This window comes from Camelus dromedarius, chromosome 18 (assembly GCF_036321535.1).
Source record: "Camelus dromedarius isolate mCamDro1 chromosome 18, mCamDro1.pat, whole genome shotgun sequence".
Classification (NCBI taxonomy): domain Eukaryota; kingdom Metazoa; phylum Chordata; class Mammalia; order Artiodactyla; family Camelidae; genus Camelus; species Camelus dromedarius.
In genome coordinates this window covers 32,273,177-32,278,708 of record NC_087453.1, presented here as the reverse complement: position 1 = coordinate 32,278,708, position 5,532 = coordinate 32,273,177, and the positions used below count along the sequence as shown (strand labels likewise).

Genomic DNA, 5,532 nt, shown 5'->3' with positions numbered 1-5,532 from the left:
CTCTCCTCTTTTATGTCAGGTGGTGGCTGTAGCAGTTTTTCCATTAATAGGTTATTACAATATATTGAGCATAGGTCTCTGCTATACAGAAGAAACATTCTTTAAAAATCTATCTGTATATATAGTGACTAACATTTGTAAATCTCAAACACCAAAATTTATCTTTCCCCACCCCCTTTCCCTGGTAACCCTAAGATTGTTTACTAAGTCTGTGAGTCTGTTTCTGTTTTGTAGATGAGTTCATAGTGTCCTTTCTTTTTTTAAGATTCCACATATGAGTGATATATGGTATTTTTCTTTCTTCTCCTGGCTTACTTCACCTAGAATGATGATCTCTAGGTCCATCTATGTTGCTGCAAATGACATTATTTTATTATTTTTCATGGCAGAATAGTATTCCATTGTATAAATATACCACAACTTCTTTATCCAGTGAAATGTTGCTACATTTAGGTTGCTTGGCTATTGTATATAGGTCTTGGCTATTGTATATAGAGGTGCTGTAAACATTGGGGTGCAGGTATCTTTCCTCATTAGAGTTCCCTCCAGATATATACCCAGAAGTGGGATTGCTGGATCATAGGGTAAGTCTATTTTTAGTTTTTTGAGGAATTTCCACACTGTTTTCAATAATGGCTACACCAAACTGCATTCCCACCAGCAGTGTAGGAGGGTTCCATTTTCTCCATGCCCTCTCCAGCATTTTTCATTCACGAACTTTTGAATGATGGCCATTCTGACTGGTGTGAGGTGATATGTCATTGTAGTTTTGATTTTCATTTCTCTTAAAATTAGTGAAGTTTAGCATTTTTTCTTATGCCTATTGGCCATTTGTATGTCTTCATTGGAGAATTGATTGTTTAGGTGCCCTGCCCATTTTTGGATTGTGATGTTTTGTTGTTGTTGTTTTTGTTGTTGTTATTAAATTATATGTGCTGTTTATATATTTTGGAAATTAAGCCTTTGTCAGTTGCATCATTTGCAAATATTTTCTCACATTCTGTAGGTTGTCGTTACATTTTGCTTATGATTTCCTTTGCTGTGCAAATGCATATGAGTTTAATTAGATCCCATTGGTTTATTTTTGCTCTTATTTCCATTGCCTGGGTAGACTGCCCTAAGAAAACATTGCTAAGATTTATGTCAGAGGATCTTTTGCCTATATTTTCTTCTAGGAGATTTATCATATCTTGTCTTATATTTAAATCTTTAAGCCATTTGGAGTTTATTTTTGTATATGGGGTGAATGGAGTGTTCTATCTTCATTGATTTACATGCTGCTGTCCAGTTAACCAACACCACTTGCTGAAGAGACTGTCTTTTCTCTATTGTATATTCTTGTCTCCTTTGTCAAACATTAATTAACCATAGGTCTGTGGATTTACTTCTGGGCTGTCTATTCTGTTCCATTGATCCATATGTCTGTTTTCATGCCAATATCATGCTATTTTGATGCCTGTAGCTCTGTAATATTGTCTGGTCTGGGAGGGTTATTCCTCCAGGTTCATTCTTTTTCAATATTATTTTGGCAATTCTGAGCCTTTTGTGTTTCCATTTTAATATACACATATACACATATACATATATACACACAGACCCTGCACCCATGCAGCCCCTCAGAGGTAAAGCTACCCGTGGGAGGGGAGGAGAGGTGGGAGAGGTGCGACCCAGGGAGGCTGCCCTGAGCTAAAGAACCAGGTGCTGGCAGTGGGGAGAGGAAATCACAAAAGAGACTGGGAACCATCTTAGAGATCAGAAGTCAAGAGCAGGGGAAAGATCTGGAAACCAACTGACCAAGGGCTGTTATGTCATGTGTCTATGAGCAATGATGTCTCATCTCTCCTCACAGTTACCTTCTGAGATGCCTGGGGCTGGGACCCTCCCCTGCCAGACCTGGCGGCCACTCCAAGCCCCTCAGAGGGAGGCAATGGCTTTGGCAGCCACCTGGCAGCCCAGGGGCAGGCTGAGGTCTGTGACGGCCAGAACCACCTTGGGGCTGGAATGGCTGACACCTGCACCAGTGCTGATATGGTGGTGAAGGGTATGCACTGCAGGATGCTGCCCCAGCTGCCCTGCTCCAGGCAGTCCACGCACTCCTCCATGAACCACTGCACAGACTGCATGTGTGGGCCACGACTCCAGGATGGAGGAGATGACCAGGAACAGGTTGGCCAGCACTCAGTTCAGCGGGTCTCATGTTAAATTTGTGGAGCTGGGAGGCCAACAAGGAGCTAGCTGCTCATGGATCGGTCGGTGAGATTCGAGAGGATACTTGCAGCTTCCTCACTGGAGCTCAGCTGTCGCATCAGCTTTGAGGGCTGCATGTCGTCCAAGGGGAAGAGGCTGATGTAATCCTCAATGTCTTCATGGTGTCTCTTCTTTCAGCGGGAGGACACCTGCCCCTTGTTGGAGGAATAGGAACTCAGGGCACACCAGATGGCCAGCTTGGCGACAGAGGTGCTGGGGGGCTCATGAGGCTGTGCCACTTGGAGGAGTCTTTGAGCAGGCCTGGCAGTATGTGGCTCAGCAGGACCAGGGTCACCTGCTGAGTGTCCAGACAGAAGATGGAGTAGAGCAGTTCCACTGCCTGCAGCGGGTGCACCTTCTGCATCTGCTTCAGCAGTTCCCTAATCAGGTTGTTGCAGAACCAGTAGACGCCTCCCATGTGCAGCAGGGTGTCAAAGATGTGGCTGGAGCGGCTGTCCACCCATCCCCTCTCCAGCATCTTGGCAACTATGTCCATCAGCACCTTCTTAATGTGTCGCTTTGGGGCAGCAGTTTCAAGTAGGGCATGGTGTCCTTGCCCGTGGATGGGAACTTGATCTGCGTGGCTGTCTGCTGCAGCACGTCGGCACACATGTGCTCCAGGATGGAGCTCATGATCATCACCCTCTTATTGTAGAACTGTAGGGTGTTCTCACTGTACAGCGGCCCTGCCAGCTGGCGGAGCATCTGCAGTGACTTCTCACGCTCATCCAGCCCCAGCATCAACACATGGGCCACCAGCCAAGCCATGGCACACACTGCCAGACTGCAAACTTTCCCCTTGATATTATCGGTGATTTTCTGGATGGACTCGAAGGCCAGCACCCCATTCTCCCAGGTGTTGAGGATTTCCAAGTTGGCCACTGAAATGCTGAGACAGGCTTCATGCCACTTCATCTGCACCAGCTTCACCTCTGAGGAGTTGCTGAGCAGAACTACCAGGGACTCCACTGTGGAGTCGGGCTGGAAGCAGGGGTGGTCAGGTTTCAGGATTTTGCCCTCCTCGGGCAATGCACGTTTGCATCCACGTCTCAAAGAAGAACACCTGTGTTCCTGTGCTAGACTCAGACAGGATGACCTCTGAGCCATAGGTCTGGGCTACATGGCACCATATGAGGAAGGAGATGTCAAAGGGCAAGGCTCAAACCAAGGTCACCTTGGTGCTTTCTTCACTGCCGTGTGTAGTGAATTCTTTCAAATTGATGAATTTCTGGGTGAAGGACTTAAGTTTCCCAGTGGCAGCAGCCACAGCCAGCAACAAGTCCAGTCTCTTCACTGACAGCATGTGGCCCAGGACCCCCAGCAACCTCTCTGGGGACTCAGAGTGGCTGCATCCATTGTTCTGAGGATATTGGTGACTGTGGGTTCCTCACAGAGGATCAGCCCAGGGTTGGGCTGGAGGTTGGCATTTTCATCTGATTTCAGCCGCGGTGCATGCTCCCGGTCTGCTTTGCACTTGGCCATTATGTTGTTCATACTAGCTTCAGACAGGAGCCCCTGCTTGCTGCATTCCTGGAGCAGGAAGCTTGTACAGTCACAGTGGCAGCGCTGGTCAGCCTTGTCCAGCAAGGGGGTGAGCTTCAGCAGGAACTCAAAAGCAGAATTGACATCCTCAGTAAAGTCCTTGTCCCCATGACAGTATTTCTTCAATTTCACCAAAACCTGTGGAATCTTAAGGAAGGTGAAAACTGTCCACTTGAGCTCTCCAGTACCCTCAGGAAACTCGATGAGACCCACGAAGTGAGCTTTCCAGGTCTCCAGGGCACAAGGTGGGGTGATCATATGCTGCTCTTCACCAGCGACTGGCTGTCTCTCACCTGTCAGATTCTTGGTGCCCTCGAGCAGGACCATGGCATGGAATGTGGGGAAGCCAGTCTTGTGCAGCTGCTCCGAGTGCATGGACAAAATGATGGGATGCCCCTGATAAGCGCCTGCCACACTGCTCAGCCTGGCTCTGGAGCTGGGGGCTGCTGAGACCAGCCAGAATAGCCTCAAGCTTCAAAAGGCAGTGCTCAATGGCAGTCTAGAAGGAGGTCTCCTCTAGTTTGGCCATGTGGAGCAGGGCCCGGTTCTTGGTGCTGCTGAGGGTCTTCTCCAGGCGCTGCAGGCACATGGCAAGCTGCTTCTCAGTAGCAGCAGCGGGAGTGCCAGCCTCCAGCCCGTCCCAGAGCCGCTCAGCAGAGGCTGCGGTGCAGCGCAGCAGCCAGAAGAGGGCGCTGAGAAGGGCCCAGCACAGCCTGATGCATTCCTCTGCTTTGTTGTGATAGCTATGTCAGTCACAAAACATGACCATGATGCCCAGCAAGGCCTGGACACACAGGTCCAGGGAAAAGTCATCAAACTTCCTGATAGCTGTGAGGACAGAGGAGCAGGACACCATCTGGGAACTGATGGCATACTTCAGGTAGGACAGAATGAGAGGATCGGGGTAAAGTCCAAACATGGCCTGCTCCAGTAGTGCTTCTGCTAGGTTGAGAATGTCCCAGGTGGCTCCTTTGGGAAAAAATTTCTTCATGTTGATTACCCACTGGTAGTCACTCCATTGCTCCTTCCAAGCTTGCAAAATGGCTTGCTTCAGGTTCACCACCTTCATGACTTCACTCAGGAGAGCAGGCCAGTGGTGGTCAGCTGTGAGGCAGAAGAAATTGTGCTAGAGAAGGGAAGAGGAGATTCTGAGGAAAAGAACAGGGTGCTGTGGTGGGGGAGTGAGTAGTTATGTGGAATGGAGAAGACACAGGAAGACGCAAAGGAGGCAGAACTAGAAAGGAATAAAAGGGGGAAAGGGGGCAAAGTAGGGATCCTGTCAGGTTCTTCCCTCCTAAACCATCCTTGGAACTGGAGAGCTAAGAAGGTGTCAGAGGGGCTTAATACAAAGATGAATGAGCAGCAAGGAGTTAAGCTGATTCCAGTTCCCTAACTACGCCTTTAGCTCTCGCTGCATCCCTCAGTGGCTACCACCCAAATCCAGATTTCCCCCCTCATTTCCTCCACCTTCCCCAACCCTGAATTTCCTATTTGATTCCATATAAATCTTAAGATTGTTGTTCCAGTTCAGTAAATCTGTCCTGGGTAGTTTGACAGGCATTGCGTTAAATCTGTAGATTGCCTTTGGCAGAATGACCATTTTAATGATATTGATTCTTCCAATCCAAGAGCATGGGTTGTCTTTTCATTTTTTTAAGTCTTCTTTAATTTCCTTAATCAAGGTTTTGTAGTTCTCCACCTGTAAGTCTTTCATCTCCTTTGTCAGGTTTATCCCTAAGTATT

General features: G+C 48.0%; 1 pseudogene; it reads right to left on the bottom strand.

Annotated features, from left to right (window-relative positions):
* Positions 1-1,914: 1,914 nt before the first annotated feature.
* On the bottom strand, positions 1,915-4,858 carry LOC105088266 (mediator of RNA polymerase II transcription subunit 24-like; annotated as a pseudogene).
* Between the last annotated feature and the right edge of the window lie 674 nt (positions 4,859-5,532).